Source organism: Quercus suber, unplaced genomic scaffold (assembly GCF_002906115.3).
Source record: "Quercus suber isolate HL8 unplaced genomic scaffold, Cork oak 2.0 scaffold_136, whole genome shotgun sequence".
Taxonomy (NCBI): domain Eukaryota; kingdom Viridiplantae; phylum Streptophyta; class Magnoliopsida; order Fagales; family Fagaceae; genus Quercus; species Quercus suber.
This window is the reverse complement of record NW_027069598.1, coordinates 753,008-779,143: the sequence shown is the minus strand read 5'-3', so window position 1 is coordinate 779,143 and position 26,136 is coordinate 753,008. Positions and strand designations below refer to the sequence as shown.

The 26,136-nt window shown below is 31.7% G+C and overlaps 2 long non-coding RNA genes across 4 annotated transcripts; both read left to right on the top strand.

The window, feature by feature from the left end:
• Nucleotides 1-17,918: 17,918 nt before the first annotated feature.
• Nucleotides 17,919-21,900, top strand: LOC112029804 (uncharacterized). Of its 3 annotated transcripts, none has more exons than XR_002884793.2 (5): nucleotides 17,919-18,113; nucleotides 18,199-18,275; nucleotides 20,753-20,814; nucleotides 21,358-21,469; nucleotides 21,567-21,900. It is a non-coding gene; the product is annotated as an uncharacterized LOC112029804 (long non-coding RNA). The 3 variants fall into 3 exon arrangements; XR_010630141.1 differs by having other exon boundaries at nucleotides 20,740-20,814; XR_010630142.1 differs by lacking the exon at nucleotides 20,753-20,814 and having other exon boundaries at nucleotides 17,920-18,113.
• Nucleotides 21,899-22,644, top strand: LOC136068818 (uncharacterized). The gene is made up of 2 exons (XR_010630143.1): nucleotides 21,899-21,946; nucleotides 22,280-22,644. It is a non-coding gene; the product is annotated as an uncharacterized LOC136068818 (long non-coding RNA).
• Nucleotides 22,645-26,136: the final 3,492 nt, after the last annotated feature.

Genomic DNA, 26,136 nt, shown 5'->3' with positions numbered 1-26,136 from the left:
ACATCAAAGCATCTTGATATTTAAAAATATACAAATGAAAATGTGGATCAAGTATGTTTCATTTTGAAATTTGATGTCTAGGAGGCGATAAGTATGTTTGTCATGTCTTCCCTCATGTTGTGAATATCTATTAATTGTTTTTGGGGAAATGAATAGTATGAGAGCAAAATTAGTATTATGTATATGTTTCATCTAGGGGTGTCCAAACAAAATCGTGACCCAACCCACCTGTCGAACCCGTCTGATCCGACCTGATAACCGGCCGACTAGGCATCGGTGACGATCGACAGTGGGTCTCCGCCTCTAGAACTCGAAAACGGCGGGTCGGTTGGTAGGTTTTCTCCCCAAAACCCGAAAAACCCAACCAAATCGTGATATAGCGCATTTCCCGAAGGAGTTTTGAGATCTGGCGAGATTTTAGCCATTTCCACCGAGATCTTAGCTAGATCCATGAAATCTCCACTGGATTTGGCGAGATCTCACTGGATCTTGTGAGATCTTGCCTAATCTAGAGAAATTTCGCCAAATGTAGCGAAAATATCACTGGAATTTCACCGATTTTGCCAGATTTTGGCCGATTTTTAGATCTCCAACTTTGACCAAATTGACTGCAATCCATTGAAGGTTGGATCAGCCCAATCTAATTAACCACTCCGGTCGGCGGCGGATTGAATTTCTGAGCATCCGATCTGGTCGAGTCCGTTTCAGGTTGGGCACAACCTGACTTGTGGACAAACCTAGTTTCATCTTATAAAAACTAACATAATATGGATATTTCTAAATATATATATATATATATATATATAGAGAGAGAGAGAGAGAGAGATGGGTTCAAGTTATACCTAGTGTAACTCTTATAAACTTACACATTTTTCACACCATAGATTTCTAAGAGATCTAACGGTTAAAAAAACACCATTAAATGCTATTATTTTCCACCTTATTTCCTAATTAATACTAGAATTCTCTCTCTCTCCTTATTTATTTCTTTCTACCATATAATATTTTCTTCAAGACAATCTAACAAAAAAAATTGAAAAATAATCCTATTTTCATTGATTTCACAAAACTACCCATAACAAGAGTCAAATGAATTTCAATTTGCTCCTTAAAATAAATAAATAAAGGAACTTCAGAAAAACACTTCAAAATCTGAGAACAACTATAGACACACACACGTTTTATCTTCGTGAGAAAAACTATTTAAGAGTGTCTATTTATTGTTTCTTAAAGGTACTTTTCGTTTTCAGACACAGTTTATAATGAAGATCAATTCACTCCATATGAAAAGTGATGATTGATCACAGGCAAGAGCCAATAAGTTTCATAGAATTAGAATCCAAAGGAATACACAAAATTCAGCGAGAAGGATTAAAAATTTCTGCCTCAATTAAATGAATTATATATCAATTTTGTGAGTAATGGTCTTTCCAAGTATATGCCCGCTTTTCGTAGAATATTTCATTTATAATAATAAAAAAAATTGCGAAGTTAGAAATTAAATGTTCATCTCTACCTACGATTATAATATTGAAGACTCCAAGTCGGTCAAATATTCCTATTATTCCGTCTTCGAAAAGATGAACTAAACAAATATATATATATAGTGATTACTATCGGAGACAATGCTGCACTTTTGTACATTGTATACAATACTCACTTTATAAGCTTCACCATTTCTTGCGGAGTACATGTTATTTAATAAGAATGAAGTCAAAATTAACTCAAAGGTAGAAATTAAGAATTAGATCCAGGTGGTGGTTGTGGTTCTAAAGAATCTAAGCCCTGTTAATTTAAATGTAATCATTCAAACAGCAACAGTTCACCCAAAACCATCAAAACTTTTATTTTAATGAATAAATTCAACCATTACAAATATTATATTCAATAGAAAAATACATATCCAGGGCTTTATGCCTAGCACGAAATATATAAAATTGATATATAATTCATTTAATTGAGGCAGAAATTTTTAATCCTTCTCGCCGAATTTTGTGTATTCCTTTGGATTCTAATTCTAAGAAACTTCTTGGCTCTTGCCTGTGATCAATCATCACTTTTCATATGTAGTGAATTGACCTTTATTATTAAATGTGTCTAAAAACGAAAAGTACCCTTAAGAAAAAGTAAATAGACGCTCTTAAATAGTTGTTCTCACGAAGATAAAACGTGTGTGTCTATAATTGTTCTCATATTTTGATATGTTTTTAAGTTCCTTTATTTATTTATTTTAAGGAGAAAATTGAAAGTCATTTGACTCTTGTTATGGGTAGTTTTGTGAAATCAATGAAAATGAGATTATTTTTCAATTTTTTTTGTTAGATTGTGTTGAAGAAAATATTATATGGTGGAAAGCAATAAACAAGAAGAGAGAGAAAGAGAAAGAGAATGCTAGTATTAATTAGGTAATAAGGTGGAAAAAAAAAAAAAAAAAAAAAAAACCACAGCATTAAATTTTTTTTTTCGTCCATATCATCATCTTCTTCCTTGTGTCTTTCTTTTTGCACTATACTTTCAGGCCTCCATCATTCATAAAATTCTCATAGTTGGAAAGCAGCCACAGAGCTTCTCTTTTGCTTATTCGTTTGGTGTTACTAGGTAATTTCATAGTTGACGTTGAGGAGACCACATGTGCTCTAAAACTATTGTAGTGAAAAGATATTTCTTAAATTTGGATTTCCATTACCACCATTAATAATAGTCTTGTATCTATAAAGGAGTTTTTAAGCGGATGGTGCATTTTCTGTTGAAGAAATTTCTTTGTGGTGGAACCATGAGAAGAACTTTCACATTAACTTTAAGAGAGAATCTTGACTAAAATATTTTGTTTATATATAGAGACATTATATTCAGAATTCTTTCAACAGTGAGAAGACCTTTCACATTAACTTTAAGAGAGAATCTTGACTAAAATATTTTGTTTATATATAGAGATGTTATATTTAGAATTCTTTCAACAGCGAGCCTAGCAAGAAGAAAAGGACTTGAGAGTTATTTTTAGAATTTTTTCCAACAACAAGTCTAAGAAGAAGAAAAGACTTGAGATGTTATTTTCAAAATTATTCCAACCACCATTCATGATGGAGGCCTGAAAGTATAGTGCAAAAAGAAAGACAAGAGGAAGAAGATGATGATATGGAGGCCTGTGGTATTTTTTATTTTTTTTTCTTTTAATAAGAAGAGTTAATACCTAAATCACTAATTTCTAGGAAGTAATAATGACACTAATATCAGTATTTTTTGACCCTTAGATCTAATAATAATCAATGGTTCATAAAATGTGTAACTCTTGTGAAGGTGTAACTTGAACCTATCTTATATATATATATATATAAAGTGTTTTGTCTTATAAAAAGTTAATTTATTTATAACTATCTGGTGCATTGTAGGTTAGCAACTAGTTGAATCTATAACCATATCCAACTAAAGACTCAAAAGTTGTAAAACAAACAACCAGCAATACTACTAAACTACCAAACTTGAAATTATGGAGAAAAATGATAATTACATTAATATATAAATTATTTGTTTGTTTTATTATTAATATTGATTAATGTATTTTAGATTAATCTTACATTCAATCTTCTTTTGATGAACTGAAAGTCTTACTTTGCAACGCATCCAAGGCTCTTTGTAGGCTACATACAATCCCAGTCATTGAGGGGCGATTTCGACCTTCTAAACTTACACAATGCAGTGCTAGGTTCCCAACATATGCCACTGCTGCTAATTCAAATGGGGTCGGTGGTGGTACTTTTGGGTCCAAAATCTTGTGAATTTCATCTTGGGCAATGTATGGCACTACAAAATCAACTATACTTCGTGGCTCACCATGTTCATCTCTATGAAGTACTTTGTATCCAGACAAAATTTCTAGCAATACTACTCCAAAACTGTACACATCACTTTTGGGTGTTAACAATTGAAGCTTATAGTACTCGGGGTCCACACTGCCTGCCCCAAGAATTGAAAGGTATGACATAAAAGATGGGCCTAAATCAGATACCTTGGCAGTCCACGTGGCATCTAGTAATATGTTAGAAGATTTGATGTCACAGTGTACGATTGGCGGTACTACATATGCATGCAGATACTCAATGCCTTTAGCTGCGTCTAGTGCCACTTTAATCCGGGCAGCCCATGATATTAGAGGAGTACTTTGAAGCTTATGAAGATGGTCATGAAGGGTACCATTTTCCATGTATTCGTAGACCACTACACGCACGTTACGATCCTCACAAAATCCCAATAAGCGAACGAGATTCTTGTGGTTAAGGCGGGACAAATCTTGGTATTAATTCTTTATAGCATTTTTATTGTCCTTGAGCTTGGTCACGTATGGTGTAGACATTGATAGTTGAGCACGCTTAATAGCCACTACTTGGCCATCGTCTAAAGTGGCACGGTAGACTGAGCTAAAACTACCTGTTCCAATCTTGTGATCTTCTGAGAAGTTGTGAGTGGCTTCAAGTAGCATTTGCAAACGAAATTCCGTCAAGTCTCTGAAGCTTGTAGTTATGATTGTGCGTCTAGGCTCAGATCTGTTTGTTTGTGACTTGGCTGTGGAAAAGAACGACAATACAGATTTTTTTTTGGAATGAGAGAATTTTTGAGATGTTTGGTTAGATTTTGAACTATTACTACTCTTCGGCTTAAGAAACTCAATCAAGTCTTTGAAGGTTGCTATTTGGACTTTGCGGTTAGGCCTTGTTGATATGGAAGGATCAGTTGGAATTATTATTTCATAATTTTTGGAGCTACTACTGTGTTTGAGACCCGGCTGGTGGGAATAGTGACACTATGGAATTAGAGAATTGTGCACGAGGTGATTGGTTAGACTCTGAACAACTACCGTCTGTCTCAGTCTCAGACATGATGGGTGGGAAGATTATTGGAATGGAAAAACTTGTTGCTGATATGGAAGGATTTGTAATTATTATCTCATAATTTTCGGTACTGTCTTTTGGAGACCTGGCTGGTGGGAAGAATGACATTATGGAATTGGAATTATGAGAGAATTTTGGATATGTTTCGTTGGTACCTGTAATACTATTACTTTCACTATCTGAGTGGTTGGCTGGGAAAATTGATGGAATGTAAATAGGGGAGTTTGGATTTGTTCCATTCCATATACAACTGAAACTGCCTGATGACTCTGACATGGCTGATGGGAAAAATGAGTACTCTACTAGTGATTCACTTCTTTCTTCCATTACTGTACTACCACGGTCTGAGTTGTTGGCAACAAATTCTGCAACCAAAAATTACGAAATATAGAAATGTTTAAAATTGAAATTATATAGCATTCAGTCACTAATTGTCTGACTGGAAAACTTACCTGAATCAACCTGGTGCTTCCTCATACTGATATTGGACAGAAAAAATTTGGGAGATTGAGAGCGAAATGAATTACATATGAAAATGATGTGTTGTGTTGGTGTTCATAATTTATAAGAATTTGGAAGTTTCAGTGAAGATACTTTCTCATGGACTCTCGCGTTCCTATGGGCGTGACTGACTAGAACAAGGGTCAAGTTCACTTTATAGAAGAAATAAAAATAAGAAGAGGAAGTTTCCCTGCATTTGGTAGCTCTATTTGTGAGTCGAAAATTGTGACTTTGGCGTCTTTGGCTAATTTTCTTGCCGGGAGCATTCACATCTTGTTCTATTTATATCAGAGATTTTTTAATTTTTTTAGCAGAATATTTATGCCAGAGATTGACTGTAATATCATATCATATTATGTATTTTATATATAATTGCAAAAGACAAATTTATGAAGTCTGAACGATTGAAAAAAATGATTTCATTAATTAGAAACTAATTACAACCAGCTATTTATATAGCTACGAGAAGAAGAATCTATAGCCTAACAAACTCAGAATAACAGAAAAGAGAGAGATCCTATCCTAACTACACCAACACGTGTATAACTAACTCTTACACATGCTTCTTATTGACATTTAAATACACTGCTAAAACTACATGTAGTTTTACATTCACACATCCAAATTACGTTCACACATCCAAACTACTTGTCGTTTTTAGAGCTCTGTTCTTCATTACTTCAATTCTGACCTTTGACAGCTTAATAAAATTCACAAGGGTAAATTCCAATGATAACAATTTACCATTTAAGAATTTTTATGATAATGTTGAAGACATGTTGTGAACATAGCATTTTTCATAATTTTTTGGTTAATCTTCAATGAACCAAAATTTTGTAGAAGTGAAATTTTATTTTTTTATTGGACATTTTATTTAGGATGTTTAGGATTTTTTTAGGGTGGTCAAGTTTTTTTTTCTAAGTGGTCAAAAACCCATATTAATTTGGAATTTCATTTTTTTTTAAAGCATAAAACTTTTTTTTTTTCCAAGTTGAGGGTGGTCTTGAATACAACATCAACTTTCTTAAAACATGAAATATCATATTTATTATAATACTAGTCGCTAACCCGTGCGATGCACGGAATAGTTAGACAAAATTTATACACATTCACTTTTATTGGTACAATCATTTGAAAACAATTCTAACTAATACCCAAATGTAAGAAACGCATTGACTTACTATTTAAAATAGCCTTCTAAAAAGCATGATTGGCTATACAAATCTCATTGTTGTCATGCAAAGGATTTATAAACTATTAATCCCAAAAATATGGGCTTATGCTGTCATTAGAATTTACACATATTGGGCAAATTTTTTCCTAGATTAATTGAATTAGATAACAAACGAAAACCCTAGAAACCAATATCATACTTTCTTTTTTGCTTAAAATAAACAAATAAGCAAATAAATTTTTCGACCAAATAGAAAAGCTATAACCTTGATCCTCCAACCAATAGCCCCTCCACCTGTTTTGGAATTCACGGAGAGAGAGAGAGAGAGAGAGAGAGAGAGAGAGAGAGATTGCAGAATCCGTGGCTTTATTTTCTAGTCAAATTTATTGGTTTAGATTCACAAATTTGATCAATATCAATATTTCAAAATTTGGAAGGATTGGACAATAACTTTCGAATTTTGAAGACCTTTTATCTTAAAAGATGCATCAATTGTGACAGTTTATTTCTACAACAGAGCATTGTGTTACTGTTTATGTCCACAAAACCAAATAATTGAAGTGTAATACTCAAAACTCAAATTATTATCAATAAACATAATGGTTCTAAAATATAAATATTTTTAAAAAGCTGCAAGCCACTATCATTGAACATAGCAATAACGTAGTTACTGCATAGTTGAAGTGTACCTGCTAACATAATGGTTCTAAAATATAAATATTTTTAGAAAGCTTCAAGCCACTATCTTTGAACATAGCAATAATGTAGTTTCTGCATAGTTGAAGTGTACCTACTAACATAATGGTTCTAAAATATAAATATTTTTAAAAAGTTGCAAGCCACTATCATTGAACATAGCAATAACATAGTTACTGCATAGTTGAAGTGTACCTGCTAGCTTTCAAACACGCATCAAACATGCAATACACAAATAGTGAGAGAGCTGATCTGATCTGTTCGCCAGTTTCCACTGGCTAGTCAATGAAGGCTAGAGCGGTCCGAGGGAATCTAGTCAAGGAAATCCAAGGCATGGCAATTCGGCGACAACACAATGGCTTTGTGACTAACCTTGAATCGCGACGGTGGCATGGGCCCATACGTTGCATGGTTTTATGAAAAAACTTATAAATAATTATATATTTTAATAGATTCAATAAAGATAAAAGAAAAAATTATCAAGTGTAAATAATTATCTCACCAAAATAAGGGTAAGATTTCTTCCTAAAACTAAATTAAATTGATAATTACAAAATGAATTTTAAATTGATAATTATTTGAAAAAAAGTACCAAACAATTGATAAATCTAAAATTAATATAATCTTGATAATATTATAAATTAAAATTAAAGTTGATAATTCAAGAATACATGTGTAGAACATCTTGATAATTTGATGTAACATAAAAATCAAATAAGAAAATTGTTAAAATTATTCTATTAATTATAAGACCCTAACCCTAAGCATATAAATTAGATCAAAACTAAGAAAATTAGTTTAAACAAAAGGCAACCAATACACAAAACCTAATTCAATTTAATAAAAACAAAATACAAAAACAAAGAAGGAGCCTTTAGAAACTTGACAATGTTTTCAAATGTTTTGAATTCATTAATTAAAATCACATGAAGACAAAAAACCAATAATAACACTAAAGAAAATAAACAAAATGAAAATAATAATAATAATAAAAGAAGAAATAATTCATAACTGCATTGTCATGGGATTTAGGCATTCACATATTGAAATAAGCTTCACTACAAAAATGATATATAGGGTTATATATATATATATATATATATTGGATATATATATTGGTAGAATTCCATTTGAAATATAATTCATTTAAATCTTATTGAAATTAAAGATATCCAATCAATGTGTTTGTTTTTATCCCATAAAAATTGGAATTAAAAAAAAAGGTCATATGAATAGAATGAAAAAAAAAAAAAAAAAAAAAAAAAAAGAAAAAAAAAAAGGAGTTGATTCAACATAATGTAACATATAAAAAATTAAAAATTAAAAAAAATTAAAAAAAAAAAAAAAAAAAAGAGAGAAAGAGAAAGTGGTTGATAGCTGTAGGGTCTAAATTTGTAGCCTAAGCCCAACAGATATGGGATATGAACCAAACAAGCCCAATACAAAAAATTTGTAGAAAGTGGGCGAAAGAGCTAGATGTTAGAAAGGCCAATGCAATTCTTAGAGCTACCACCANCAAGAAATACAAATAAATAAATAATGAAGAAATTCTAAGTTAGGAGCATTTAACATAGTGATTGTTTAGAGTAAGCAGTTTACCTGAAAATTATAAGTACTCCCTTGGCTGCTAGCATTGTATTCAGGATCAGGAAAAAAAAAGTTTGATTTCTTCTCTCTCCCACAAAGAGTAATGCTACAATTTTACATGAGAAATGTGGAACAATATTTGACAACACAATATGCTAAGGCTCTTAGAAAATATTTTGCTGTACCAATAAAAGAGAAAATCTAATGTCTCTATTGGTAGAGGCTCTTGTGGATGATATGTCTGGTTTCCCATTCTGAACAAAGAAGGTTGAGAACATTCCCAATCCCAACAAATAATTATGTTTACAACAGTTTTCTAATTTCTTTTATATATTGATTCTAGAAGGGCTTTTAGTATATGATGTATCTGCTTTACATGAGCAATATATATATATATTTTTTTATTTTCTATAAAATAACCTCCCAATTTTTTATTTTTGTGTATGCAAAAGGGATCTCTTCTTACTAAAAAAAAAATCTGATTAATTACTTATTAAGAAAAATTGAGTCTTTTTCATCGTCGTAAAGGATGGAGTGCTCTAATTAATCACTCTAAGAAATCATAATGAGCTCCTTTTTAAAGAAAAAAAATGGTGGTACAATTATAGAAAATAATTAATCACTTTGTAACATACTAGCTTGTCACTTTGCTTTGTTCACTGTTCAATGAAACTCTCAATTGTGCCATTAATGAGAACCCAGTATGCATTACTGCTAAAGAGAGAAAGGGGGACAACCTCAGGTACCCACTTCTTGTATCCCATAAAACAAAGACAACGACAATAACCAAGCCTTAGTTCCAAAAGCGTGGAGGTTGGCACTTGGCATTTATTCATTTAGTATCACCAATGTTCAAGTGAACATTAACCTCTATTTATACCTATAAGGTTATAACCTTTCAAAAGGTGTGTATGGAGAGTTAAAATGTTTCATAAAACTATTCACAACTCTTGAAACCTCTTTAACCTTTTTGAACAGTCATCAAAAAATTCTACAAAAAATTTAGTTTTTTGGGTTTCGATCAGTCGAGAGGTCCTTTCGATCGATTGAACAGGAATCGAATAGCGATCTAACCAACCAGAAAGTCCAGGATTATTTTCTTACTATTTCGATTGATCGAGCCAAAGTTTCGACCGATCGAAAATGCTAAATTTCGAATTTTCACTATAATAACTTTATGAAACAACATCCTTCAAACTCAAACATCATTATTACAACCTATTCATGTATATAACTATATATACAACAATCCCCCACTAGGTTGTAATAATATATATCTCACTTGATTGATATTCTATCATGCATAATGGAAGGTGTCTTTCAACTTAAACCTCCCCTTAGTGTAATTGCTCAAGAAATCAACAGAGTTAATGGTGGCTTGGTGCTTAAACCAAAACTCTTATGTGCTAAAATCGGAAACAACACACACATAAGAATATCCGCAACACATTTAGAAATCCAAGTTGTTAGCACTATTATGGCCTTGTGCTCTTTCCGATTTAGTGAACATGTATAAGAGAAAACCCTTTTACTCTTGCTAGAAGCGGCACCACTCCTATGTTCACAAAGGTGAAGTTCCTTCTTATGTCCCTGTTACACAAACATTTATAATTTATGAACTTCATTAAGAGTTTAAAACTCATCCTCAATTTCATCGTAACAGTCTATACTAATCCATCCTGAATGAGACACAAATTTAGTGCTTTTACTAACCACATATCAATAGCTTGTTGTTACCTTTTAAACCTCTTAGATATAATCAGTTTGAGGTTGGGTTCCCACTATTGGTGATTCTCTTAAAAAAAGGGTTTTAGTCCCATTCCAATGGATGTTATCCTTACTAAGTCTCGAGACACACTTCGGTAAATGACCTATTTTATATGTAGAATTACGTAGGCAATGGACTAGTCTAACCACATTTGACTTGCTTACATATTCTTGTCTTAGACTTTTAAGTCTAAGTTCACATTGTATACAACTCATGTATACGATACGCATTGTGGTTTCACAATTACAGTACAAGATATGGCTTACTATGGTCGTGGCCACGACACTTTATCAAAACCTTAGCCGATTTCTTTCCTTGCCCATTACCATTATAATCAATGCTCTCAATTTAATTCTATAGTAGAGTAAAAAATACACCTTATTTTTTTAATGCTTACACATAGCACCCCCACATTTAGTGATTACCTAACTAGACATAGATATTATCACTCACATCAATAACAGAATTAAACTTGAATATTCTATATAATAAATATTCATCACAATTAAGTACTTTCTAGTCTCACATTGCTTAAGAGAGTGTGTAGTGTATAGTATAACTTGCCCTACCCTCTCTTAAAAGTTACCATGGCTTTTGAGTGGAGTTGTAGTGTGTCTTTGTGTTAGAACCCATTTCCATCTCCCTTGTGTGTGTGTGTGTGTGTGTTTGTTTCTCAAAAAAAAAAAAAAAAAAAAAAAAAAAAGTACTTTCTAGTGATCAACCTCAAGTTTTAGAAATTTTGAAAGTTTACATGCTGTGAAGGCAATGTCTAGTTTAGTTCCATACATGACATGCAACATGTACTTAATTCACTAGCAAACTCGAGCAGTGCATCCGCCCTTCCAGTAATTTCTTTATTTATTATTTGAATCAGAGTGTCTTTGCCTCTTTAAAGATATTAAAATCTAAGAAGCAAGTTCTCAACACAATTTCCAACAGAATAAGAAATCACTAATCTCAACATAATAAGATTACTCAAATCTCAACAAAATGAGATAACATAAATCTCAAAATGAGATTAATATAGTGCATATCTCCACTATATTTCTTTACTTGATTCTCATTCATAAAATACTTTCATTTAATTAATTAAGGAAGTACAAACCCACAGGTCTTTCAAGCAAACTTCTTTACTAAGATCACTTTTAAGAAAGTTCCTCACATCTATATGATGCATACTCAAATCATATGTGGAAACACAATCCAATATTTCATCATTGATCCTTGAATGTTTAATTAATGAACTCACTTGTACTCTCTTTATTTTACAAAGAGATACTTTCAAAATAGGATCACAATATATGCTTGTTTAAACTCGAGACATCTACCACACATGGCAGAATTTGATCACAATGAATTTAACATCCCTTGATGTTAATTCTCAATACCTTTAACAAGTACATCTTTGATGCACATTAGCATTCTTATGAGTCCATGACTCCTTTAAGGATTATACCCCCACACTTTCTTGGATATCATAATTCCACAATTTAAGTTTCTAAACCCCACAATTTGGGTTCTCAACCATTCCAAAATTCACATATATACACATATTGTAATTACATATATTAAAATGTAATAATTAGACATAGTGAATTTCTTTAAAATTATATGAATGGTTTTAACGATATCAAACTAATAACATAAATAGTTACTAGTGTATACATATCAAAAATCTATCTTTTCCCTTTGTTTCAAACCTTTTACTATTAACCTTAGACCAAAAGATTTTATATCTTATTCTAATACCCACTCACAACCAATTGGTTTTGAAACTAAAGGTAGATCCACTAAGACCCAATTATCATTAAATAATATCGAGTCTATTTTATCATTAATAGTTTTTACAATAAAAGGCTACATCTTTACAAGCATAAAGCTTTCTCAAACTTTAGGATCACTTCCCTCAAAGAGTACTGTGGATATTTAATTAGACTACACTTTTATTACCTTCAATAATTTAAACAAGAGCTTCACATGAAATAAAATTTGGATTAAAATCCCTTTTATTTCTCACACATTAACTCCATCTTTGTTCACTTGGTGAACTACATTTAAATATTTAATACCACTTAATGTGATATTTAACATTGGAGTCATTTACTCGTGTTTAAGTAGGTATTGGGGTATCCTTGAAATCATCTTTGAATTTAAACTCAATAAATTCAATATCCTTTGATTTCACTCTTATATTAGTCATTAAGTCCAATAAACTACATACCCTCAAATTTAATCAAAACCTAAATATATACACTTTATATAGCTCTTTGACTAATTAGTCCTCTTTGATCTATCATTTTACAAAAGGATAAACACCTCTACAGTTTAAAATGATAAGCATTTGGTCACATTCTCATTTCATAATACATATGAAATACCTTTGAGATGAAACTTTATTATGCACATAGCATATACGAAGCAAAGCTTCTTCCCATTGATCAGATAGGAACTTAGCTGATTGCACTCAAGTTTATGGCATTCACCATATCAAATAGAATTCTCTCTTTGACCAAACCATTTTATTATGGTGTATAAGGGACTGCACCTTGGTGTATTATGACATGTTCCTCACAAAGAAGAATATTCATTTAAAAATATTCATCATTTCTAGTTAATACACCATTCAATTCAAGTCATCATGCTTATATAAATTATATCATGCTTTGACATAAATTTCAATAACTTGAAATTTAAAAATCTCAATCTAGCATGCCACAAATAAAGAATCAACAATATATGCACAACCAAAACATATTGCTAAATAACACTCGATTTGAACACATCATTAGTAGCAATGGCCCATACTTGAACAAGACCATTCTTAAATAACAAATTGGCTTCTTTTGATATTAGGTATGTGAAAAACATAGCATTGGTCAAGAGAACTTGCCAAAACTCAATTTCACTTCAACAATGCACTTTCCATGAAATTTTGCCTTAATGTGGATATCCACAAGCACTTCTAGTTCTATGGAAGACTCCTCATAAGTCTTAAAATATGCCTTGTAGTTGCACATTGTACATAAATTAAACCACCAATCGGAAGGATTTGTAATTACAGCCATATGAATTTTGTTGATCATATTACATACATCACTCACCATAGCAATAATTTCCTTAATGGCAATTGCTTCATTGGCATTTCTATCTTCATCCTTCTTATTCTTTAAGAACTTACATTCTAAAATGTAATGGTCTTTCTTTCCATAGAGGAAACATGACAAATTCTACTTGTCATTGTTGGAATTCTTGGAGTTGTTCCTTTAAAACCATTCACGCTCTTATTCACATTCAAGTGTTTATTGGTCTTACTAGAACTTCCTATTTTAACATTGTTCACATTCACTTTAGAATCGGTGTTAGTTACACCTCTAACTGGACTTTCCTCTTTAATTCAATGATGTTGTCTGAATTGATCTAAATTGAGATCTTCTGACATGTTATTTAATGTTCTCACATAGTTTATAAAATCACTTTGAAAAATATTCACATACTCTATCACTTTAAGAGTTTAAGTTCCCATCTTTTAGATTTTCTACTTCACTTTATAACATTTAAACATGTCAAAAGTTCATTCTTATTTCTCAATTCAAATAAATTCGCAACACATGCAAATATTCTAACAAAGAAACTCATCAATTAATTTGAAATTCAAATTGCTTAGGAACAAGAAATTCGTACCTTCAATGTTCAAACTATGAACATAGCTTTTTAATGCATTCACAATGTGAAAGAATCATCACCTTGTCTTGCCAACAAAGAAACTTGTTTCTTTAAGCCTTGTTCCATTGAATCTTCATTGTGATCGATTCATCATATGAAGAACTCTTCAAATTCAAGCCAATTGCTCTTTCTACCGTGTAAAATTGGTTCCATCAAAGCAATCCAATTTCACCAAACCATGGTTCAACATCTTCAAAGTTGTACCATCATTTACTCCTTGTCTTGTAGCAAATATTGTCTAAGATTGTTGGGGATTTTACCAAATCAAGGAGTAACAATGAGTGAACAAGTGAATACATCAAGTAAATAGAAATTAGTGATTGACTTGGAGACACAATTGAATGTTATCCTTGGACAATATTTGTCCCCATTCGCAAGTTGCTAAAAGGTTTCTACAAACTTGTCCCTAGGATACAACCAAGTTTTTTGGGTTCTACAAATAACAATTTTGGAGAATATCAACAGGATTTCTTGTGTTTCAAGTGAAAATTAACCTCTATTTATACCCATAGGGTTATAACCTTTCAAAAGGTATGTATGGAGAGTTAAAATGTTTCATAAGACCATTCATAAGACTTGAAACCTCTTCAACCTTTCTGAACAGTCACTAGAAAATTCTGCAGAAAATTTAGTTTTTCGAGTTTTGATTGGTTGAGAGGTCCTTTTGATCTATCAAATCCTCTTTTCGATCGATTGAACATGAATCGAATAGCGATCAAACCAACTAGAAAGTCCAGGATTATTTTCTTATTATTTCGAACAATTGAGCCAAAGTTTCGACCGATCGAAAATGCTGAATTTTGAATTTTTACTATAACAACTTTATGAAACAATATTCTCCAAACTCAAACATCATTATTACAACCTATCCATATATATAACTATATATACAACAATGATTTTGGATTAATCTTTCCTGAAGCATTCAACCAACCGCATTTCATTAGTTCTATTTATCAATCTGAAACTTCAGTCTCTGTTTCACTCTGATTCTCCTTCCTACATTTTATGGAACTTGCTCTAGGATTCTACATTGACTAATTCTAAGGTAAATTTGGAAGCTCTTCTATGTGAAAAATTAAAATTTTCTTGATGCAAGTTGTACAAATATCTTCTTTCAAGACTATGGACGAAATTCCATGACAACCTGTTGGATGGTTCCATCCTTGTTTTGATTAATTTGTACTAGATTTTTCTTCTTTCATGACTCTTGGCTAGCAAGAGTCAAGAGTTGGCTGTGCGTGGAATCCTGATTTTGAAAGGAAAGCCTACCAACTCCCCTTGCAAGTTGCAAGTTGGCATGCTAGTTTTGGCTTACCCATTTCAACTTCACTATTCTTCTATGATTGAAGAATCAAAGATGTTACCCCAAATCTAATGTAAAAGATTATTCCATGATTTTTCAAATATATGATTTTAAGCAAATTTGGTCCTTACTTATGAAGATTGAGATTATTGAGTGATTCTATTACTCAAAGAAACTATAATAGTGCACTTGATAAATCGAATTATATTGTTATGCACTTTAAATTTATTTTTAAGAACTATAGTTTTGAAAGAAGTCTTATGAATAAAGAAAATCCAATTGATATACTAATATATACACACGCACACAAGATTAATCCAAAATCATGTATTGCTACAATTTATTTATTTTTTACTATATCAATAAAATTGGAAAATTTTCAAATTTAAAATTAATAAAACCATACATAAAATCAATTATGTACAAGGAAATATAAAAAAGAAATTGTCATATTATCAATTCTAAAGAAGATGTTAGCAAACTTGAATACAAAATTTTAATTAACAATTTTACTTCTAAAAATGCAAGAGGAATAGATTTTAAATTAAAAAGATTGATAATATAAAAAGTTAAATAAATATTATTTATTTAATATATAAATATAAAAAAATAACTCACTCATATTATCGCCTTAGCCCTCAACTCTTTTTGAGTCAGTTTTACCTTTCCTCCATTTGTCCATACAAAAATTTACAACCCCCGCTGGTCTTTGGTTAACCCTCCAATTAAGATGGATGGTGCCATTTTTTTCCAGATTAATTGGTATAAGATTTCTAGACTAGTAAAATGAAAGGTCTATGAAAAAAGGATGTGCCTTCCATGAAAAACTTGTATTGATTAATTGGCTCAAAATTTCTTCAATTCTTCCACGACAAATTTGTTGCGATAATGCCATATTTGTCTTGATTAATTTTTGCAATATTTCTTCTCCCAAGTAACACGAATATCTTCATTCAAAAATTTTGACTAGCAAGAGTCAAGTTAGCATGCACATGGAATCATGGTTTCAAGCGGAAATATACAATATTGCCAAGTCATAAAGCTCTTGATACCACGTGTAATAAATTAAGATAAGAATAGTTTATAGAAGGGGGGAGGTTTGGGTCCAGTGTCCGGCCAGTGGCACTGGACCCATTGGGATTGTGACACGTGTCCATTTTTGGACATGTGTCACCATCCGATAGAGTCCAGTGCACTAAAAGCACTAGACTTAATCCGGATCCTTATAGAAGAACTCTTGATGGAGAATGAGATAGTTCGATGGGTCCACGATATTGTTTGGTTATTAAGCTCTCAAAAATATTAGATAAGATGAGCTGCATGGATAGTGAGTTATTGATCTCTCCACTTTGTAGATTGAGATAGCAAACTAATGGACACCTTTTTCTAGCGCCAAGAAAAATTAATTGAAGTTCAGAAAACTCCTTTTATTAGCCTTATATTATTATTTTCAGTATGTATTCAAACAATACATTTTTAAAAGAATAACTTCCCTCCTGTTAGCATTATATCAAATATTATTCAGGGTTGGTATTTTCTTTTTATCATTGTTTAATATAATACTCCTAATATCGAAATATTCAACAGTTCCTACTGCTATTTATATATAGGAGGTACGTTCTTTTCTCAGGGGCATATGATTTTTTTTTTTTTTTTTTTTCACTCAATCCTAAATGGCATAGATGACTAGTGCAGTTGGATATATATAGGAGGTACGTTCTTTTCTCAGGGGCATATGATTTTTTTTTTTTTTTTTTTTCACTCAATCCTAAATGGCATAGATGACTAGTGCAGTTGGGGAGAACATTTTCAAAGACCATAATAGAAATCAGGCAGAAAGAATATTCATCAACTCTTCATTTATTTGTTTTCATTAATAGATATTAAAAAAAAAAAAAACCATCTAAATACGGTAAAAAACGACATTATGAAATTTTCAGGATAAAAAAAGAAAAAGAACTTTATGAAATTTACCAGTGTAAATATGTAATATTGGTGATGATTAATTTAGAAGGTGGAGAACATAGTTTGAAAAGTCTATAGCTAGTTGAAAGTTGAAACTCATCAGCTACCAATTGGTTTTGTGAAAGCGTTTCCACTAACATTGGTACAATGTTGAATTTTCTACTATGATTGAAAGATGAAAGGTTTCACACGCTTTCTCAAGAAAAAACAATTGAAAGGCAGAGGAGAAAACAAAATGAACGGTCCCTCTAGTGGATAACTTTAGAGAATAGAAAACAATTGGCACAATGTTGAAGATCATTCTTTATAAATATTGACAAAAAAAAAAAAAAAAAAACTGAAGCAGAAATTACAGATTCCCATTCCTTTTTCCCAAAGCCATGGCACAATCTCCCTTCATCATCTTTAGCCATAGATGCGATTACTTGTAAAGCAAAATACATCCATGGGAATCTGTTCCTAAGCCCCAAGCATACAAGGAAACTCCATTAAAATTATTTCTGAAATGTAAGGTCTCATGCACTTTTGCAAGATTAGCTTAATTTAGACATATACTTTATGTGGAGAATAATTATCGTACGTGTGTGAACAGGTTGATGTTGCTGCTCTGCCTACTCAAGAAGAAAAACAAGTGCAATTTAAAGAGCAGAAGTGGAATTTAGAGAGCAGGTACTCTTATGTTTCTGATGCCATTCGTTGAGACTACCCTATAACGAGTTTTATTTGTTCTTAGCTTGTGAAATGAGCCCATATTGTTACAATTTTTTCTTGAATTGTTAGTGAAAAACGTAAGAAGGAATCACAGAATTTCTTATAATAATCTGATTTAAAAATTATCAGAAACACCATGATGATAAATTTTCTTCTTTTGCATCTTTCGGCTTATTGTATTATTAATTGTTACATTTAAAATTATTACTCAATTTAGTGGGCACCTTAGGATAACATAACTTGTAATGGGCAAGGTTAGATACTGGATTTCTCCCAGCTTGCTGTTGTTTTTAATGGATAAATATATAAATACATATATTCCCCGTAAACAACCAAACTCAGGTCCCTCCTCAATAACACACTTCTCTACACATTTTCACCTCCAGAATGAACTCCCAAATTTTCTCATGCTCTACTCCTTTTTTCTATTTTTAGCAGTAGAAACAAGTGGCTTCATCTATTAAAACACTGAGAAAATCCTAAGATAGGGGTGACAAAGATCTATTAAGTGAGCCACCCCCAAAAACCCAAGAACCTAGTACACACACAAATAGAGAGAAGAATTTTTTTTTTTTTAAATCCTTCATGGAATTAACATAATAAGCCCATAAAGCATTAACAGAACAGAGAAATAGAGAGAGATTTACCTTCTTTAAAATCGCTGCCTTTGTTGGCCTCAGCCATGGCACAAAGAGCCCTAAGAACTAGGAATTTGTTGGAACATAAAACTCGCCTCAACAAGAAAACAAACTCCAACATATGAAAGGATGAGAAAAATGTAAGAAAAGAAATTTTGTGTTTGTTTTTCTCATTAACCAAATAGGGAATGAGAGGATGATACTTTATTTTTTATAAAGTTTAACTACAAAATTGGTTATAGCCTAAAACTATAATTTTCTTTAAAAAAAATTAATATTATTACATATTTTTAAAATCTAACCGTTGGATTGCATATTTTTTACGCTCTTAATACACATATCAAAGTTTGTGTCAATTGGATATTATTTACTATATGATCTATAAGCTTATATTTTATGTATAATTTTAAACTACAAAAACTTGTCATTTAAACAATTTATTGATGACATAGCTATTGATCTTTGATTTTAGAAATTTTGTAAGTACGGAAAATATAAAAAGAAAATGTAATCCAATAGCGGATTTGTCAAAAATTTACCTATAATAAAAAAAATATATTGAACAAGGTTGTTACCTTAGGATATAACCAATTTTATACCTAAACTTTGTCCACTTATTTTTTAGTATTTTATCTTATTGGGCTATTGATCTTGTAAATTAAAGGTTGAGTTTTAGGAATGGCAACGGGTCGAATTCTGGCTGAGTTTTTTCATACTTGGACCTGCCCCGCGAGCCTAAACCTATTACCTAGACCCAGCCCATTTAATAAACGGGTTTTTTATGCGGAGCCTAGACCCGCCCCGCGGGCCCTGTTTAGCCCTACCAGATTTGGGCCCAAATCATGGCCCAACCAAAAATTTTATTTTTGGAATGAAGCCTAATTGCCCAAATTCATTTTTGCGCCTCAATTCAAGCCCATATAACCAGATTTTTTTTTGTCTCCCATCTCCGTTTAGGCACTGCATTTACAACAAATGCAAAACACAATATACACAATTTCTTTCACAATATATTATAGTTACACCACAAAGTCTCAGAATTTCAAGTCTTTAAACTATAATAACTAGAAGTAGCACAACCCATATGTTGAAGTCCATAGTTTAAGTAGAAAACACCCAAAAAAAAAAAATTTGAAATAAACATCTCATATTCTCAGACTTAGACTAAATATGATATTTAAAAAAAAAAAAATTGAAGAGAACTAGAGAAGTAGAGAACAGATCGGCGATGAGAGCTTGGGCTGGTGATGAGAATGAGAGTGAGTGAGAGCTTGGACTGGCACTGGTGAATGCTTGGAATGGTGGTGAAAGGCTGAGAGCTTCGGCGGCGGTGCTTGAGAGTGAGTGAGAGTGTGAGACTGTGTAAGCTGATCGGAGGTGCATGTGATGGCCGGTGGTGACAGAGATCAGAGGTTGGGGAGAGGAAAGTGATGTGGGGAGAGTGAGAGTAGCCGAGTGGGAGAGTAGAGTGATGTGAAACCCCACACACACACACACACACAAAAAGAAAAAAAAAAAAGAAAAAAAAAAAGATTACAAGGCTCCAAGCACCAGGATCATTCCAATCCCACTGATTAACATCTAAATTAATATGAGAAAGAAGATATTTCTTGAAAGTACCACTGTTTATAACGATATACATTTCTTTGCCCATTACAAAGAATTTGGGTTTCATTTCAAAGCATACAAAGAGCTGGGCCATTTATAGCTTACTACACTCATGTGACATATATTTTCCTGTGTAGTGTTTGTGTTTAATATTGACTTATTGTTATGAAAAGTAGCTTTTTCTTTTAGTGAGCACGCAACTTTGGAAAGTTATTCAGGAGAGCAAGGACCTTGACCTTCTTGTTCACAAGGTAATTTTGTGAAACAAAGCCGATTTTTTTTCCCCATTCATTTATAGCTGAATGTGACTTAATTTCTGTTACATTTGGTAACTTATTGGTTAAAAAGACCCAAACAAGGAATTTTTTCAAAGCAAGGCATTTTAAATCAATAAATTTCAAATCCAAATGTTGTCATCCAAACACAACCTATAATCATCTGATTTAAATATCATCAAAAACCTTTAGTTGCATCTTTTCTTCCAGCTTTTGCCTTATTGTATCATTAATCCTTGCATTCAAAATTCTTTCTTATTCAATTTAGTAGGCACCTTAGGATAGCATCACTTGTAATGGGCAAGGTTAGGTACTGAATTCAAATAATTCTAATTCTAAGTTTCTCCCAGTTTGCTATTATTTTTATGGAAAAATATGTAAAATATATATTTCTTTGCCCAGTATGTAGAATTTGGTTGTCAGTTCTAAGCATAGAGCTGGGCTATTTTATTTGTGTTTACTTGTTATAAACGAAGGCTTTTGTCTTGATGCAACTGTTCTTTCATTCTATTAAACTAGGTGGGCTAGCAGAGATCGACCGGGAGTAACGTCAGCCTCAGGTTTTTCATTTTTGCAGCATAATTTTAAAATTATCAAGGAGAGAAAGGACATTAATCTTCCTACTCACAAGGTAATATTATGAAACAGAGATGAGTATTTTTTTTCCTTTTACATATGAATGTGATTTTATTTTTGTTACATCTGGCACTGAGTTGGTTTGTTAACAGTTAACTCTGGCCAGTAATCTAAGAAGGGTGGAGAAATGGCAGAAAGTGCAGTAAGCCTAGTTATAAAAAATTTGGTCCCATTGTTAGTCCAAGAAGCCAGATTGCTGAAGTGTATCCACAATGAAGTTGCAAGTATCATACGTGAAATGGAGATGATTCAATCTTTCCTCAAGGATGCAGATAAAAGGGCCGAGAAGGAAGACACGAGCAATGTTACAAAAACATGGGTGAAACAAGTGAGGGAAGAAGCTTATCACATTGAAGATGTCATTGACGAATACATCCTTCATTTTGCAGAACAACCTCATGATCGAAGGCGATTCTTCCGTTTCCTACAAAATTAATTCATGGAGAACCAAAGTACCTTCAAGAAATTATGGGTATGTCATTAGACTATTACATTTGGTTTTATCAAAGTTTTCATACTTAAAATAATAAATAAATAATAAAATTCTTTTAAACCTTTTGCTGCTATATAATGGAAGTTTTAGATAAAGAAAAAAGGTCCAAAAGGCTACTGTAACGTTTCAATCTTCCCTATTTTTCCCTCTTTCTCCTACTATGCTTCTAACTAAATAGCTTCTATTGTTACTAAAATCTTGAAACTAATCAATAATTCTATAGTGCAATTGTGACTAGAAAGAAGTGGACAAACCATTATGGTTTTTTTTTTTTTGGTGAATCAAAGTGACCTAGTTTGTTCACTGTGATAGGTAAGAAGTTTGAGCGCTCAAGATTTACTTGCTACTAATCATAGCCTGTAAGCCTGCATTTCTCCCTTTCACATATTATCGACATTTTCCTATTTTCCATTGTTTATACCATTTCATTTTTATTTGTATCGCTATCATCAAAACTATTGGGCTTCAAATGCCAACATCTCAAGGGTTTTCAAGTACCATTTCTCAATCAACCAAAACATCAGGGGTAAATTCTCTCACGCGTAGCTGCCTTTGTCATTGTATTGTTGTAGTTATTTAACTTATGTTATTGTTTGATTATATCAAGCATGTGAACCTCTTGAACACATGCTACACAAAAGAGTGATGTTTTAGTTAAACTGTATTTGTTGTCTTCATAGTGGCTTAAGTGTGTCAATTATTGCACGTAATGGATTTGATGTTAGCTAAAATTCTAATTAATGACATTTTCCTATAATTTGTAAAAAAGTAAATCATATTGAAATGTTTTCTTTAGTCTATCTTGAAAGACTAAGATGTGCTATCTAATGTGACGCTGTCATTTCTGCTTTGAGTAGTTTTCTATGTTGCTGTAGTGTCGTTGCTGCCTGGATTGTTGAAGGTTTAGTTTGATGTTTGGTAGGTGTTGCTAGTTTGCTCTGTTGATTCAGGTTGTGTTGCTTATTGTGAACCTCATTCATCTAAAACAAATAAACAAGAAATGTTATTACCACATACACCGTTCATAATGACAAAATCGTTAGGATAAACTCAGCATAGATTCAGTTAGCATAAATTACTATGGATTCAGTTAATGATGAGTGTCACCATAAAAGAGCTTAATATCTTACAGCCTGATTTTTTGCAAGGAAATCCTAACCGTACGTTGCAAAGCCAAGAGGTCGATACTACAATCTTATTAGATGAATGAGTTTGCAAACCCTAGAGGTTAGACCAACTTGAGTTTGAGGGGCTTATTAGAATATAAGCCCAACGGGTTCAGATCTATTGTATTATTATACTTGCTTATACTACACTCTTATCACACGTACGTACATCACTCATAGCCATGATATGAGTACGCAAAATTGCAAATAAAATCCAAAATTGTGCATATTTACAATGTCCTTTTTACTCCATGGGATTATAGGAAAATGTGCAAGGTAATTTGCAATAAGCATATGAAGGTTGGAGCAATTGCAAGGTAATTTAAGAAATGAAGGTTGAAAGTGTCTTGCACTGCTTCCCTGAAATTCAAATTATAGGCAAGATTCATTGTCTATAGTCAATCATCCAAAACATAGGTGCTTGTTTGTTTGTCCTGATTTGAACATGGTTTTGAAACTCGGATTGGATCGTACGGTCCGACCGGATCAACCATGAACCTCTCTTCATTCTGATTCTTTTAACCTTAAGAACCTCTCTATGAAGAAAAAGCATGGAACCGTGTGAACCGCGGTCAAATACTTGAAGTAGCAAGTTGCCCACACAAGTCGCCGGTCACGCTGCTGTTTCTCCTTCTCCTTCTCCTTCTTCTTCTTTTTCCCCTTTCTCTTTTCATTTGTCCGTCTCGTCTCTCTCTTTTAGTTTTTTATTCTTTTTTATTTGTGTTTCCAAAGCCCCTCCACATGATTACATTGGAAAGGTAGACAAGTTTCAGCCATTCCTTTTTTTCACCTTGCCCACCGTGATGTGACAAATATCTTAACTCTTAAAGTACTTTCAAGTTTCAATTAATATTTTACTCAAAAAACAAAATTCCAATTAATATTTACAATTTTTTAAAAGAAAAAAAAAAATCTAATACTACAATTTATCTCATAACTTTTTTTATTGTAATTGTGATGAAATAGAAAGTAACTAATAAATAAAAAATAATAAGCCAATATGTAAATTATAGGCATTCAAATTCACAATTGTGCAAAAAAAATATAAAATTGTATGACTCTAAAATTACTTTCTTTTAAAAGCAATAGATATAATTGAGTATATATTTATTTTAATTTAAAACTATTAAATAATTTAAAATTTTTATTTTTAATATAATATAAGTGTCCTTATAATTTGTATATTATTATTGCTATCACAAGTTAACTAATCAACATATACATAAGTACTATATCCTTAGTATTTGATATTTCTTATTTGTCTTGTGAAAGTTATGATATAAAAAAATACATTTGAAAGATAGATTTTTATATTTAATTTAATTATTTTAGTTATTTCTTATATTTATATTAATTTAATATATTTTTTTATTTAATTATTAAATTAATTATAACGTCATCACGGTTCGACCCCGGTTCGACCTCGGTCCAACTTCAAAAACCTTAAACCTCTCCCTTTTACGGTTTATTAAATGGTCCGGGTTTCAAAACCATGAATTTGAAATCTTCATAAATGTTTTACTCAAATTTTATTTGTTTGCTGGTCAAAATTTCACTTTATAGTTTATACTTACTTTTAATGATTAGTGATATGTAGGGGTGTAAAATGGGTGGGTTTGCGGTGGACATAATTGGGTTGGGTATATAAAACTTATTTACCAATTTATTGCCCATTTAACTAATTACTTCTATGTATCCAAAAAAAAAAAAAAAAAAAANCATAGGTGCTTGTTTGTTTGGTCCTGATTTGAACATGGTTTTGAAACTCGGATTGGATCGTACGGTCCGACCGGATCAACCATGAACCTCTCTTCATTCTGATTCTTTTAACCTTAAGAACCTCTCTATGAAGAAAAAGCATGGAACCGTGTGAACCGCGGTCAAATACTTGAAGTAGCAAGTTGCCCACACAAGTCGCCGGTCACGCTGCTGTTTCTCCTTCTCCTTCTCCTTCTTCTTCTTTTTCCCCTTTCTCTTTTCATTTGTCCGTCTCGTCTCTCTCTTTTAGTTTTTTATTCTTTTTTATTTGTGTTTCCAAAGCCCCTCCACATGATTACATTGGAAAGGTAGACAAGTTTCAGCCATTCCTTTTTTTCACCTTGCCCACCGTGATGTGACAAATATCTTAACTCTTAAAGTACTTTCAAGTTTCAATTAATATTTTACTCAAAAAAACAAATTTCCAATTAATATTTACAATTTTTTTAAAAGAAAAAAAAAAAATCTAATACTACAATTTATCTCATAACTTTTTTTATTGTAATTGTGATGAAATAGAAAGTAACTAATAAATAAAAAATAATAAGCCAATATGTAAATTATAGGCATTCAAATTCACAATTGTGCAAAAAAAATATAAAATTGTATGACTCTAAAATTACTTTCTTTTAAAAGCAATAGATATAATTGAGTATATATTTATTTTAATTTAAAACTATTAAATAATTTAAAATTTTTATTTTTAATATAATATAAGTGTCCTTATAATTTGTATATTATTATTGCTATCACAAGTTAACTAATCAACATATACATAAGTACTATATCCTTAGTATTTGATATTTCTTATTTGTCTTGTGAAAGTTATGATATAAAAAAATACATTTGAAAGATAGATTTTTATATTTAATTTAATTATTTTAGTTATTTCTTATATTTATATTAATTTAATATATTTTTTTATTTAATTATTAAATTAATTATAACGTCATCACGGTTCGACCCCGGTTCGACCTCGGTCCAACTTCAAAAACCTTAAACCTCTCCCTTTTACGGTTTATTAAATGGTCCGGGTTTCAAAACCATGAATTTGAAATCTTCATAAATGTTTTACTCAAATTTTATTTGTTTGCTGGTCAAAATTTCACTTTATAGTTTATACTTACTTTTAATGATTAGTGATATGTAGGGGTGTAAAATGGGTGGGTTTGCGGTGGACATAATTGGGTTGGGTATATAAAACTTATTTACCAATTTATTGCCCATTTAACTAATTACTTCTAT